Source organism: Piliocolobus tephrosceles, chromosome 20 (assembly GCF_002776525.5).
Source record: "Piliocolobus tephrosceles isolate RC106 chromosome 20, ASM277652v3, whole genome shotgun sequence".
NCBI lineage: Eukaryota > Metazoa > Chordata > Mammalia > Primates > Cercopithecidae > Piliocolobus > Piliocolobus tephrosceles.
Genome location: NC_045453.1, coordinates 51,617,226 through 51,632,938, shown reverse-complemented (window position 1 = coordinate 51,632,938; position 15,713 = coordinate 51,617,226). Strand labels below are relative to the sequence as shown.

General features: G+C 42.7%; 1 protein-coding gene and 1 long non-coding RNA gene across 4 annotated transcripts in view; both read left to right on the top strand.

Moving 5' to 3' along the window:
- The window catches only part of SLX4IP (SLX4 interacting protein), a 205,837-nt gene that overhangs the window by 112,931 nt on the left and 77,193 nt on the right, over positions 1–15,713 (top strand). The window lies entirely within an intron of this gene.
- Positions 2,822–6,078, top strand: LOC111546448. The gene is made up of 3 exons (XR_002732786.1): positions 2,822–2,968; positions 4,304–4,496; positions 6,005–6,078. It is a non-coding gene; the product is annotated as an uncharacterized LOC111546448 (long non-coding RNA).

The following is a 15,713-nucleotide window of genomic DNA, read 5'->3' as shown; positions in this document are numbered from 1 at the left end:
CGCCAATCCCCCGCCACCCCGGGGAAGAGACAAAAACCCAAAAAAAAAAAAAAAAAAAAAAAAAAAAAAAAGAAGTGATGAAATGCAAATGGCTGCTGAGGAAGGGAAATGTGGAGGTCTCAGAACTGAATAAGTCGTAGTGCCACTGGCTGAGTCAAAACAGGAGGAGGGAGCAGGTTTGGAAAGAACGTGCAGGTTTTGTTTGTTTTTTTTTGAGACAGAGTCTTGCTCTGTCGCCCAAACTGGAGTGTAGTGGTGCGATCGTGGCTCACTGAAACCTCCACCTTCCTGGGTTCAAGCAGTTCTCCTGCCTCAGCCTCCCAAGTAGCTGGGATTACAGGTGCATGCCAACACACCCAGCTAATTTTTGTATTTTTAGTAGAGATAGGGTTTCACCATGTTGGCCAGGCTAATCGTGAACTCCTGACCTCAGGTGATCCACCCTCCTCAACCTCCCAATGTACTGGGATTACAGGCATGAGCCACCATACCTGGCCCAACCACATGTAGTTTTGTCTAGGGTAAGAGTCAAGATATGAACTTAAGAGGTTTCATCCTTAGTCTTATGAATTCCCAAACCAGGAGACAATAATGTAACTACTACCTGTGTTGGTTGCACGTTCATGCTCCATCCTCATCCCTCCACCCAGGTGTTCTCTACTCATATATGCCTGAATTTTATTAGCTAAAAACAAGTTATTTCCTTCACTAGAGATTAATGTATTTAAAAAGCAAATATTGAGTAAATTTGCATAGAAGATCAAATGGTTTCAAAGGGGCAAGGATTTTGGAGAATGCTTTGTTTTGAGAAAGCCTGAAGACCCTGAGCTGGAGGCACACTGTTTAGAAAGATGAGCCTGGAAACACTAGTGAGGGAGAAAAGTAAGCAGAAATGGGCTCCGGAGACTCCACCAGGGAAGTCCGAAAAATTAGGGCACTGTGGGTGAACTTGATCCTGAATTTAGAATGGCTCTTACGGTATCTATAATTTGCAAACTTCTTATATACTGTTTACATAATAATTCTCCACTCAGAGATCTTTAACACACCTTCTTGTTTTTTGGAATGTGAAGAGTTTTATAGTATGGACAGAGGAGAGGGTAACTTTAAAATGTGGTGAGTAGGGCTGGGCACTGATGGCATACGCCTGTAATCACAGCATTTTGGGAGGCTGAGGCAGGAGGATCGCTTGAGCCCAGGAATTTGCAAACAGCCTGGACAACATAACAAGACCTTGTCTCTTAAAAAAAAAAAAAAAGATTAAATAAATGTGGTGAGTCGGTTGCAGTGAGCAGTGCTTCTGTGTCATCAATTAGAAATATTGGAACAGTTTGATCTTTCAGTCTCCTGTTAGTTCAGCCAAGGAAAGGAAAGGCAGACAGCCTTGTTTCTTTGCATGTGTGACACTCAGAAGCCAGCAGTTCTGCAGGCTGTTTCCTAAGGTCTGGCTCCCTTGGCAAACATTACCTTGGCTGCAGGTAACTTTGTTCTTTGTGAATAATGCCAGCCTGGCCACCGTTGCCCTCTTCTGGTAAGGGGCTAATGCTACAAATGTACTGAGTTTTACAAGGAAGGAAAACTCAAGCTCGTTTTTCACTTTGGTCAACTACTCTATGCCAGCTGGCATAAATCCCTACAATGAAATGAATGTTTGGTTTAAAATGTAATGTATACTCAGACCATGGAACCATGTGAGGGTCTAACCTTATTTACAGTTTTGGCTTTGAGGACTACCTTGGGTATCCATATCATTTCCCACAGTTGGGCCACTTTCTGTTTGGCAAAAAAGATTTCTTTCAGCCTTTTCTCTGCCTATGAAACCCTGTCTGGCTGCTTCATTAGCTAACACATGTGTGAATTTGCATCATTGATAATGGCAGCAAATGCAAGGAATATGGTTTTAATCAAATTTTAGTATCTAATATCTCTGAAGCTTAGGGCACAGAACATTAGAGGCCTGGGATAAACAATTCATATTCAATAGGAGCATTTTAGCGTTTCTTGGTGACATATTTACACAATTTGTAATTTAGAGATGAGTTTATGTTACATGGTAAAACTTGAGGATATGTTGAAATAACGTACTACATTGGGAAGGGGCAATGAAAATATGGGGCTACTATGCCAGTTTATGCAGGAACTACTTTAAGGGCAGTCCTTGTTGCCCTACCCAGTGCTTAATTTTTTGTGACCAATCTTTGGTTGGCACCTCCCTTTCCCTTCCCAACTGGGAAGAAGGTAAATACTCCAGTCAACTAAGTGGGCTTTGTGTTTAATGGAACCCACAGTGAATACTTACAAAGAAAACACTATTTCGTGAGGCATGTCCTTCCTTACTATAACCCTTTTTAAAATTTAGATTCCTAAGTAATTCATTAGGTTGCAGTTTGGCCCGAAGAGTATCACAGATAAAAGCTAGCTACCATACTCGTTTGGATTATTAGGATCTAAAGACATAATGTTAATCTTTTTAAGCTGGATCAATTTGATATTTAACATTCAGTCGATTCATGTAATTTTTCTAGGAATTGAATAGCAACAGGAAATACATCTAATATCATGATCTCCTTATGACATTAATAATACATGAGAAAAATCTTAACGTTTTACCCCTATGCAAATACCCCATGCAAATTACCCAAAATAAAAATGGTTAGGTAACAAGGTCTCTCAAGAGAAGGGACAACATGATCATTTAGGTTTTGACGAAAGTAATGAGATAGCCTATTTTTAAAATGATATCTATTCACAATTCCTGAATTTATTTTTTAATTCCTTTTTCCCTGCCTTCATCTCTTGTTTCATTGGTTTAGGCCCTGTTAAAAGCTAACAGTGATGTGAGAATGCTTTATAGAACTGGGGTAGTTTGTCAGCTGGCCAGGTGATGAATCATGGAATAGAATTCTTTCTGTGACCAAATTAAACCCTAATCCCATGAAGAAAGCCCTCATTGACAACTTCTGGCAAGGTAAAGACTAAGAGGACCCTTTCTTTGTTGTTCCGGGCAGCTGGGAGGATGAGCAGCATCCACACTCTTTGGCTGAGTGTTTTGTAGTACCTCTTTGACCCAGGGCCATTTGTCCCTCTTTTTCTTCCTCCTCTTGGCCTTCGATCCCTGCAAATTCTCCAGGGCTAAGTCAGCTGGCTCCATGCAGAAGCTTTTAGACCAGGGTTTCTCTACTTTGGCACTAATGACAGTATAGACCAGATGATGCCTTGTGGTGGGAGCTGGCCTGTGCAGTATAGGATGTTTAGCAGTATTCCTGGAGTCTACCTATTAGATGCCAGCTGTGACAGTCCTAAATGTTTCCAGACATTGTACACAGGGAGGAGGGGAACAAAATCACCTCCTGATTAAGAATCTGAAATTACAGTTCTAGATTCTTATTGATATAGCCCTTCATCTTTTTTTTTTTTTTTTTTTTTTTTTTTGAGACAGAATCTCGCTGTCGCCCAGGCTGGAGTGCAGTGGTGCCATCTTGGCTCACTGCAACCTCCGCCTCCTAGGTTCAAGCGATTCTCCTGCCTCAGGCTCCCGAGTAGCTGGGACTACATGTGCATGTTACCATGCCCTGCTAATTTTTTGAATTTTTGGTAGAGATGTGGTTTCACCATGTTGGCCAGGCTGGTCTCACACTCCTAACCTCAAGTGATCCACCTGCCATGGCCCCCCAAAGTGGTGGAATTACAGGTGTGAACCACCGCACCAGACCTTCTTCTTTGGCTGTATTATTTTGAGGCAAACTGTATTGTCACATTTCACCAATGGGTGCTGATTCATGGCACACAATGGATTGTGGCCTGAAGATTTCTTAATTTAAGGAATTAAGGGTGGGGAATAAGTTTCCTGTTGGGGACTAATGCCCAAGGCAGAGTTAATCAGGAGGCACATACCAAAAATAATTTAGTGTCTTTTTATCTCACCAAATAAAAATACTCAATTCCTTGTTTGTTAAATTAGGAACAGGCACCATAAAACTTTATTTCATAAGACTAATTGTAAAGTTTACACTTGTCACATTAAGGCAGAGGTGATGAAGGAATGGTACAGGCAGGCAGATGATAGATGAAGGCAAAGTAGAATCTGATTTAGAAAGAAAAAAAGGCATTCAAGGAGGATAGAAAAGAGACTGAAGGAAGAAACATTAGAAGAATTTGAGTGTTTTGGAAATATTATCTGCTCCTCAGATAGTTGTAGGATTGGCGTGAAAATGTATCACTTGTTACCTACCACGTTTTTAAGGGGCTAGAAGACTTATCAGTGTTCACAAAGCATGAGTTGCTCTAATTCGTATATCTGCAGGGAATCCTGTCTGAATAGCAGAATTGGAGTGGAGGGTGACATTTGCAGGTGCAAAGAGCCTCATTATATTTTGGTTTGTTAAAAAAAAAAAAAAAAAGAAGAAGAAGAAAGTGATCATCACCAGCAAGGGCAGGTGGAATCAAGCAGACACCAGAATCTGCCTCCCTATCTCTAATGTGTAAGGAAAAACAAGGTAGTTTTCTGCTTCTCTTTTTCATTTTATGAGTGTGAAAGGTATGGAATTTACTTAAAACAAGGAATAATTATTAAACTGTTCAGAGTATATGTAGTCTCCAGATTTAAATAGTTGAAGGTAACCATCTCAGCAGTGGGTCTCAGCCCAGCCAGCACATTAGAATTGGGTAGGGAGCTTTTAAAATACACTGATACCCAGGCCCCACCCCGAGAGTCTGATTTGATTTCATTGGCGTAGAATTTGGACAAGTTATTATTTTAAAAGCTCCCCAAGTGATTCTGAGGTGCTGCCAGGGTTGCAAACCACTCTTCTAGGCCAGTGAATCTCAAAGTGTGGTCTCTAGACCAGCAGCATCAGCATCACCTGGGAGTCTGTTAGTAATGCACATTCTCAGTCTCACCCCAGGTTTAAGCCTCACCGTGGGGCTGAGCTTTAGCAATTTGTGCTTCTTTTTCTTTTTTCTTTTTTTTCTTTTTTCTTCTTTTCTTTTCTTTCTTTACTTCCTTCTTTCTCTCTTTCTTTCTCTCTCTTTCTTTTTTTTTTTTTTTAACCTAGCCGAGCACAAAGCTAATCAATGTGTGTTTTTCACAAGCCCTCCTGGTGAATCTGATGCTTACCCAAGTTTGAGAAACACTATGTCAGGCGATGAGTAGTGGTGTTTTGAAGACATCAAATCCTGAGAATCAAGGGTATGTAATAGTGGATGCTGGCAATATTGCTCTGAAGACAGTGCTATGGTCTTGAGAGTTCATGTGGCTCAGGAGGCTCTTCACTTATCCCAGGAGGATGCCTGGGAGATGTAACTTTCCACTGAGAGCCTTTATAAGGTTTAATTGCTAAGGTGTAGGTAGCAGCTGATACTGACTTGTCCCTCCCACTCGTTTCAGCCAAGCTTTCAGCCTCACTCTAAATATTCTTAATTAGTGATCTTCGGCTTCTGAAGCCATTTCATCAGTGGTCTCCTGTCCCAGCACGTTTCCCCTTTGAGCATTCCTTGAAGAGGGTGTTATTCCCAGCAGTCAATTAGAAAAGGAAAGTAGAGGTGGCTCTAAACAAGTCCTGTGACCAATTAACGACCTCTCTTTATTCCTCTTTGTAGTTCTCTAAAAATGGGTCAGAGGAAGAAAAACTCAGCTCTCACCAGCAGACCTCGCCTGTGTTTGTCTAACATGCTTCTGTCCCATTTCAATTTCCTGCCTTAGGCATGAATTGGTTGAAGATTCCCTTTGAACTCTTACTCATTCTGTAGAAATTCTCTGTGATGAAAGTAGTCATAGGATTGTTTCCTGAGTTCTAGAAGCAGAGCAGAATAGTGAGGGAAATTCAGCGCCAAACTTTAAGGTTCATTCTCAGCAAAACTAAGGGATCATTTTGCATTGGATGAATTTTGAATTTTGTTTTCTGATTTGATAAAGCTGAGTGAGGGTGAAAGGTGAAGGGAAACAAACTTCTTAGTCCTTTACTTGTCAGTAACAGTTTTTATTGCTTCATTTTCTGTTTTCAAGGAAAACACCTTTAAAATAAAACAATTCTATTGGATCAGCACCTTCTTTGGTGAAGTTCAAAGAAATTTCCCAGGTTAGTCCCTATCATTCCCTTACATGTAGTCCTTAGGAGCCTTCTGGAATTCCCTGCAGGATGGGATTCCCCTTACATCACTGGGCACTTCCTATTATGAGGTTCCCGATGTTGCTTGCCCTTTGTGGTTTTAGTCTCTCACTGAAATAATAGAACCAGGATTTCTGAACCAGGAGTCACTTTAAGGAAGTGTCTAGGCTGTCCAGTGTGGCATTGACTAGTTTACATGTAGCAATTTAAGTTAATAAATTAACTGCTTATTAACCAATTTAATTAGAAATAAAATTTAAAATTCACACCAGCCTCATTTCAGATACTCAGTAGCCACACGTGGCTTGAGGCTAAGGTACTGGACATTGTAGATATAGAACATGTGCATCGTCACAGAATGTTATTGGACAGCAGTGGTCAATTTTGTCACCCTTGTTAAATAAGATACTGAGACTGAGAATGATGTTTGTTAACTACTCCCAATTAGTTAATTCCTATTTGTGGACACTGCACTCTGTTTTCTTTTTGAATTTAATCATAACGTCTCTGGGAGGGCAGGGATTATTGTCCCCATTGTACAGATAAAGGGATTAAGATTCAGAGAGACTGAGAAACTTGGCTCTGGCTCTGTGGCCAGTGAAGGGGGCAGCTAGTGTTTGCACACATATGTATCTGTATGACTCTGAAGCCATGCTTTGTATGTTAAAGTGTCACTAAAAAGTCAAGTTCTCAGATTTTTGAGGTCTATAACCCCACATTTTTAGGTGTAAACTAAACAAAAAACCAGGAAACCAATGGTGCATTGGATGGTTGAAGTAACTATATCAGTCCAATGCAACAAGCCAGCAGCAGATCCTTTTCTGTGTAGTTTTCGTTACTCCTCACAGGGAGACCAGTGGCCTATGGTAACAGTACAATATTTATTCAGTTGCCCATTTTAATGGGCTTTGTGTCAGTAGAGTTTTCTGCCCTGGGTTGAGTGGCCAGCACACACTCCCTGCAGCAGATCACTTGCTGTTTGAAAAGCCCTGCTGGTCTGATCGTCTTCCTTAGGTGGAGCCAGTACCTGTCTCCTTGTGGTTTCTCTGCTTCGTCTGGTTCTGTATCCCTTAAGGCCCTAGAGAACTAAGAAGGATTATTCTTCCACTTTTGAAAGCCCTGTTAATACTATATTATCCTGGCTATTCTTTTTTAGGTTAATCATTTTCCTTTCTTCAGCTGATGCTCATGATATTTTAAGTGTTGCTGTTATCCTGATTACTCTCATTTGGGTACGTGACAGTTTGTCTCAATTTGAATATTGAGAGTAATTGAGCACTAAATGTATAAAGCCTCATCCTGTCACTTTTCCTGGCCACTGCTGTTAAGGCAGCCTAAGATGAAATTAACATCATTTACAGCCACGACACTGCTGCCTGCTCACAGCACTTACTCTTGACTAAGAATGCCTTCACTTGGGCTGTTAGTTTTTTGGAGCCAAATGTTATATGACCCTTACATATATCCTAGTTACATTCTCTCTAGTTAGATTCCCTCTGAATCACAGAGGTCTGATTTTAGGGTTTTGTTTTGTTTGCCAGATCCAGTTTTTGCTACCCCAGATATTCACTATCCTCTTCTGTGCAGTGTCATCCACCTGTTTTGTGGGTATGTCCCCTTTATATTTATCCATGCCAGTGCTGGAAATGCAGACCAAGACCAGGGTCGAGGAAAAAGTTGTTCACCATCCCCATCCAGGTTGCTGTTTGGCGATTAGTGGGTCCTGTGGTTATGGCTGTTTAACTGGTTATGAATCCACCTGTCATTTCGTCCACTTCTATTTTTCTGTTGTTTTATTCAGGACTCACTTGTTCATTCTTAGATTCATTTATTTAATATTTATTGAGCTCCTACCATGTGCCAGACCCTTTTGAAGGTAGAACTCTTAGGGTTTGTTAATGGATTGGATGTGCAATATGGGAGAAAGAGAGGCATCAAAAATGACTCCAACGTTTTTGACCTGAACAACTGAAGAATGGAGTTACCATTAGTTACCATGTTTGAGGGTAAACATTAATAGTTTGGTTTTGAACCTGTTAAGTTGTAGATGTCTATTTGACACCCAAGTGGGGATGCACAGTAGGCAATTGGATATATGCATCTGCAGGCGAGAGGGAGGTCCAGGCTACAGCAAAAAGACTAGGAGCTCTCAGCATGTAAACTACCCAGTGTCTGAAACCTTGAGACTGATGAGAGTACAGATGGAGGCAAGGAGAGGTCTAAGGACTGAGCTCTGGACTCTCCAGTGTCTAGAGGTCGAAGTGATGGGACAAGCCAGCAGAGACTGAGAAAGTGTGGCCAGTGAGGAGGGAGGAGAACCAGGAAAGCTGACTTCTGGTGTTCCAAGTAATCAAGGAAAGCAGGAAGTGAAAGATCCACTTTGTTAGATGATGCTGAGAGGTAGAGTAGCATGAGGATCATGAACTGGCCATTGGGCTTGGCGACATGCAGATCATTGATAACCGCGACACAAGCTGTTTTAGTGGAGTAATGTGAATAAAAGGATGTCATGAGGAACTTCATTTGATTCCTGGCTGAGGTTCACGTGTGCTTTGTCAACTGGCTTCACCAGTCATGGCAGCTAAGAATATTGTCAAAGAAGAAAATGAGGTTAGTTTTTCGTAACTGGGATTTTCTTCAGGCTCTCCCCTAATAGTCTGTTATGGATTAAATGTATAGCTGTAAAATCCATCAGTGGCCGGATCTCAGCTCACTGCAAGCTCCGCCTCCCGGCTTTACGCCATTCTCCTGCCTCAGCCTCCCGAGTAGCTGGGACCACAGGCGCCCGCCACCTCACCCGGCTAGTTTTTTTTTTTTTAGTAGAGACGGGGTTTCACCAGGTTAGCCAGGATGGTCTCGATCTCCTGACCTTGTGATCCGCCCGTCTCGGCCTCCCAAAGTGCTGGGATTACAGGCTTGAGCCACCGCGCCCGGCCCTATCTCTCCTTTTTGAAAAGTGCAGCATCATTTGTGTCTCTCTAGGTTCTCCATGTAAGTCTTGTGCTCCTCCTCATCCCAGTGGTCGTGCCAGGCTCTGGTGCCCTGGGATGGATTCCTCTGAGCCCAGTCATCTGAACTCATTAAAGGATTTAAATGCAGTTGTATCTGCTCCTTAATTGTTTGGAGTTCACAGCTCCCTTTCTTTTTCATTTCTGGCCGTTCCTTTCTGTTTCTTCCTAAGGCTCTCCCTTCATCCAGCAGGTAGATTTCTTTTTCCCTTTGGATTTTCATCATCTTTATCATCCTAATTCAGAGGTGAATTTTGGAGATGCTCAGCAAGGCATTATTTTATCTATGGCTCTCACGCTGGCTACACATCACATTCACCTCTGGAGAATGTTTGTTTGTGACAGGGTGTCACTCTAGTTGCCAAGGCTGGAGTGCAGTGGCACAATCTTGGCTCACTGCAGCCTCGACTTCCCAGGCTCGGATGATTGTCCCACCTCAGCCTCCTGAGTAGCTGGGACTACAGGCGCGCACCACCATTCCTGGCTAATTTTTTTATTTTTAGTAGAGATGGGGTTCTGGCATGTTGCCCAGGCTACAGTCGAACTCTTGAACTCAAGCAATCTGTCCGCCTTGGCCTTCCAAGGTGCTGCGATTATAGACGTGAACCACCATGCTCAGCCTTGTTTTTTGTTTTTAAATAAACTCATAATTTACACTAAAGGAACTATTTTCTTATAATTATGATAAAACTGATTTTTTTACTTGTGAGTTTTACAGTTGAAATATATTCTGGTGAATATATTTCCTGTTGTATAACAGGGTGAAACTTCGTCAGATTTTTTTTTCTTCCTTTCTGTTGTAACCTCAAAAAAAGTTACTGTATTCTACAGAGAATGCTATTAGTATTCTTCCAGGATACAAGGGGGCCTGTAGCAGTGGCTCTTAAACTTCAGCATGTGCCAGAATCACCTGGGGGGCTCGTTAAAACACCAGATCCTGGGCTCCCTCTCTGTAATTGCTGATTGGTTAGGTCTAAGTAAGATCCAAGAATTTGCACATCAAATCAGCTTCAGGAGATGCCTCGGCTGCTGGTACTCTGAGAACCAGTAGTCTAGGTTCGAGGCTCTAGTGGGTAAATATCCCTAAGGTAATACACACAGAGAGCTTTCCTGAACTAGCAGAGCCAGGATGATCAGTGTGACGAAGGGCACAAACAGGCCTAGCATTTGACTTTGTTGGGTCTCTCTGAGGTTCTGGTAACCCTGAGCCCTGAAATAGTAGAAACTCCTCATTCTGAGGTTGTGTTTTAGTTTACAGCCACATACTTCAATGCTGTTTGTCTCCTGTAAAGGTCACACTTAGCCCTATCTTTGGCCTGTCAAAGTTGACACCCACTTTGAAAGAGTAAATGTGTGACCCCCTTGATACACAGCACTCATTCTGTGACACAGCTGTACATTAAAAACCAAAACCAAAACAGTACTCATACAATACTAATACCCCAGCAAAAATTAAATGACAGCTGGATTGAGCAGAGAGTACCTGTCATAGCTTTATCTGGCAAGTCCTTTGTTATATTAGAAAGTAGATGAGGGCCGGATGCGGTGGCTCACGCCTGTAATCCCAGAACTTTGGGAGGCCGAGGCAGGCGGGTCATGAGGTCAGGAGATCGAGACCATCCTGGCTAACACGGTGAAACCCCGTCTCTGCTGAAAATACAAAATTTAGCCGGGCGTGGTGGTGGGCGCCTGTAGTCCCAGCTACTCTGGAGGCTGAGACAGGAGAATGGCGTGAACCTGGGAGGCGGAGCTTGCAGTGAGCCAAGATTGTGCCACTGCACTCCAGCCTGGGCGACGAGCAAGACTCCATCTCAAAAAAAAAAAGGAAAGTAGATGAGAAGATTCCAGGGAAAAAATACCACTATGGGGGGATTCCTTAAATTATTTTACCTATAAACAAATAAACAATTCCTCTAAGTCATCCAGAATCCCCAAAGTATTTATCAAAGAAGCTTTGGTTTCACCCACAGAGGTAGGAAAATTGTGCTACCTGTCTCTCCTCTTCCTTCCTGCTTCAAGAAATCTCCCTGCAAGACTGGCCACCCTTTAGAACAATCTGCCATCCTAGATGTTGATCACTAGGGGAATATTTACAGGGGTTTTCTTTGACTCATATGTAGTTTGTCATAAATTCCTCTAACTCATAAACTGAAAAGCTTTTCTTTCATGTCACAAGATTCTTCACACATATTAAAGAATATTTTCTAACATGTTAATTCTTAGTTTAAAATCAAAGCCACATTCCAATGCCTCATGATCACACATGTTAGATCAAGTTGTGGACAAAATTTGTGGGCGCTGATATTCCTGTTGTTTCCCATACTCCACTTTCAGATTATAGATACCATAATTAATACAGAACATGCTCCTGACCAGCATAAATGTCACTAAATATGAGTGATGCTTGTGTCCCAGCCACTTCACACCCTCTGAAGTCAGGGGCCTTCTGGACGAGTACATTACAGTTTCTGTCAGGTTATCTTTTCATTTCATGTGCTTTCTTGCAGAAATATGTAAGAGGAGAGTTCATATTTTTACTTGTAATGTGGTATGATTACAAGCCATCTGCTCTTTTTCATAGAAGCAGTGTGTGGCCAGAGTAAAACCATGCAGAAGAATTATGAGGCATTTATTGACTCTTAATAGGAGTAGGTGGAAACCTCTGCCCTACCTATTTGTAAATCTTGTGGAACTGACAGTTCACAATTCATTTAAAATTCTTTGGAGTTTGAGACAAATTCTACCTTTGGAGAAAAAGAAAAGAGAAAAGCAGCCAGTATTTCTTCCTTAAGCCTCTTGTGTGGCTGGCACGGTGCAGAAGCCTTATGCCCACATTGTGTCATGTCATCCTCAAAATAACCCCATCAGGTAGTTTTCATTGCTGTCTCCATTTTTACATTGGAGGAACTTACCCTGTGTCTCAGAGCCACTGAGGCTCAGGGCTAGGATTTGAAGTCAGGTCTGTGCTGAACCAAGCCACTGTTTTACTCATTGCCGCACCTGCTGTGTCTGTGCCACTGACCAGTCGACTAAGGGAAGGTACCTGCAGGTTATACTTGAAAGAATCATGTCCTGAAAACCATTAGGGAGGGTGTCTAAAGAAATGAAATCAGTTCTCATCTTTCAAAGGGAGCCCCTGAAAACCTATTCCCAAATGTACTCTTCATGCAGTGATGGCTTTGAGAGTTTGTGATTCAGCCTGGATTTCTACCCCAGGGTCCCAGGGGCATATGCTAAATTTAAGCAGCCCTTCATAATAACGTGGTTGACCATTGCTTTATTCCAGGCAGTACTTTGCCTCCCATCTCAAATCTTACCCAGGGAGACCGTGAGCCACCCTATAGCACTCTGGATCAAAACACAAAACTCTTTCTTAATAGGATACCAGAGGTGATTTACTGAAGGACATCACAGCCTCTTACTTGATTTTCTCCTCCTTTAAGAAGCTGCTGTCTAAGTCATTTGTTCTGCTTTTCCCTCGTCTTTCTCTTTCCTTTGTGCTTTACTCTTTATCTTTGTAGAATCCTTCCTAACCATAGTCATAAATCTGTTGTGGAAAACAAGCGATTGGGAAGTTACACGTCCTTGACCTGTAGTCAGAGGTCTCACAACAGACACTAAACAGGAGACAGGAGCTCCCTCCCCTCCTGAGTCCTTTTCTCCTCAGCCAAGTCACACCTTCCCAAGCAGCCCTTTAACCCGAAAACTCAAGCTTAAAGAACTAGTCATCCATTTGCAACCAAGGAAGTTCCCTTTAATGGGTCTGGATTCACATTGTCAACCAGGGCTTTGTGCTTGCATCTTGTTCTGCCTGATTGACTGGAAAGTGGGGAAATAGCCATTCCGATTCATGAGTGACAGTAATCTGTGCATACCTGGGGCAACCTTAGTTGTAAACCATGAGCTTCATTCTGTAGCGTTTTTTGTTCTGAGTTCAGGGTGCAGGTGAGAGGGAGATAATCCCTCCTAGAGAGAGAACAAGCCAGCCACTTAATTTTCATCACTGATGTATGTTTTCATTTAACAAACACTCTTCACAACCATCTGTGTGCCAGACCCAGTACTAGACATTGACAACCCAAAGGTAACAGAAAGCAGCTCCTCCACAAAGGCCACCTGGTAGGTGGCCCATAATGGACTGACAGAGGACAGCATGAGGTGCTAGTCTCAGTTCGGCTCCTTTATAACCTCCACAGGAAGACAGACACTATGTATGCAAGTAGAATCCAAGTAAATGGTTGCAAACCAAAATGACCAGGAGATGAGATCTTAAAGGGAAGGCATCTTGAAGGCAATTTGGTTCAGTCCACTCATTTTGTATATACGGAAACTGACAGTAGAGAAAGGAGGGTGGTACAACCCCCCCTAAACTGGGGCATCATTAGAAGAGATTCATGGTCTTTGGACTTCCTGTGCTAGGCCATTCTCCCATTAGTCATCAAAGGACTTTCTCCAGGCCTTCTTTGTGTGTTATGATCTCAAATTCAGGCTGTGTCTAATTCTGTTACTGAGATTATGGAGTGTTCCTTGTACCCGACCTCACACGTATTGCCAGGTTGGCAAGGCACCGCACCAAACAAAACCCAGTCATGATCACCAGTGATCTCCTAAAAGAGAAAGAGTGCTTTTAAATTTCTCTGTGTTTCCAGAACACCAAGGGGTTTAGTGTCTGCCTTTTGGGTTGCCACGAGAATTAAATGCAAGAATGTTCAGAAAGGGCTTGACACAGTGTCTGGCACACAAGTGCTCCATGAATCTTAACTATTGTTATTGCTAATTTGTTCACCATTAGTAAATTTTTGCAATTGGACTAAATATATAGTATATTCCAACAGAATGACTCTTTATTCTCCCATCTCCTGACCTGTGAGTTTACAGAGTATGCCACCCAACAGGTATGCTGGTTCCCTTTCTTAAATGTAAACTACAAGCTTGGATTTCCTGGGCCAGTATTTCACGTTAATAACAGGCCAAGGGAATTCAGTTGACAGAATACTTGCATTGACTTTTCTTCAGCTTTTAACTATCTGGATAGGGATTCTTAATGTCAGGAGACTTCTCTTCTTACCCTCACAGCTCTACACCACCTCTCACAGGGTTTATTGCTGTCATCCTCTCCTGCATTCTTTTCTTTCCCCTCCTCACCCTTTCTTCTCCCTAACCACCCCTCCCACCTCGTTCTTTCTAAGGTGGGGCTTTCACTGCTTCACTGCGCTTGGGTTTCAGCATAGTGCTCTCCAGGGGCAGCTTGAGTGTTTGAGCTCTCTGTACCTGCGTTGGAATGGAATTAGACAGGGAATCAGGCTGCCCAGGGAAGGGAACTGCGGGACTCTGTTGAGAATCCCTGGTGCAGTCACCAGGCACTAAGGCATAGGGTGTTTTAGGGCACCTGTGGCTGCCATCGCTCACCTAGAGGGGTTAGGAGCCAGCTCTCAAATAAAGGGGAGTGGGTTCCAGGCTAGAGAGCCTAAACGTGCTCCCACATGAGGCTGGAAGTGTGTCCTGAGTAGCCGTCCACAGGCGTTAAATTTCCTCAGAATAATGTCTGGCAATGTGGAGTCTCTCAGATCTGGATGTGATTCCTGGGTCTGGCACTCACTGCCTGTGTAATCTTGGACTAGACCTTTCCAAATTCAACTTATCTATGAAATGCAAATAATCATTGTGCTCCTTCGCCAGAGTGGCAAAGATTTAATTGAATGCTCTGAGTAAAACTTAGCACAGTGCATGGAACATAGGTGCTCTGTAAATGGCAATCCATATTTTAAACTGTGGTTGTTTAAAAATCACATCACTATAAAATTTTATGCTGTAAGATATATGCAGTTTATGGTAATATGAAAATACTTAATATGTTTTCTAAAACTTTTTTGTAAAATTTGTACTTCCAGGAAGAAAATTTCCATGTTTTCTGAGGAGGCCTTTAGGAGAAACTCCTTCTAGCTGTAGTATCAGAAATGATTGAGTTATCGTCAGCATGGATTCCTTCTCATCTTCTTGACTCTGATTGGTGCTGTATTTTTCACATTTGTACCTAGGAATCTGAGAGCCAGATGTTGCAAAGACTTGGGACTATGGTGGGAAGTTCGTGCAGGCCTATCATTGGTTTCATCTTACGTTTTTACCCTTGTTTGCCTTTACTTATTCTCTCCATTTTTAATGTTTGCCTTGTTACTTGAAACTGCCTTACACCCTCAATGCCAGGTGGGTGTAAAATGCCAATGATGATTTGTATGGCTTCTCAGCAACAGACACATGTATGTAAGCTGCCTCTGGAAGCCCCGTGGGTGTGGTAGAAACTGCCCACATGCCTTGGGCCTCACCCTTGTCCTTCCTCTCCCTCACACCCAACCACATCCTCTTGCTTCTGCCTTCTGAGTATCCCTCAAATGTGCCCCTTCCCCTTCACCTTGAGATCACCTTGCTTGGTCTCTTATTTGGGTTCCTGCAGTGACTTTGAATCTGTCTGGTTCCAGTGATTTCCCCTTCCCCGCCCATGCTCCACACTCCTACCCAAGTGAGCCCTCCAGCCCACCAGCCACCTCGGTCTGTCCAAGGCCCCTCTGTGGCCCGAGCCTTCCTGCCCCTTTGGCCCCAT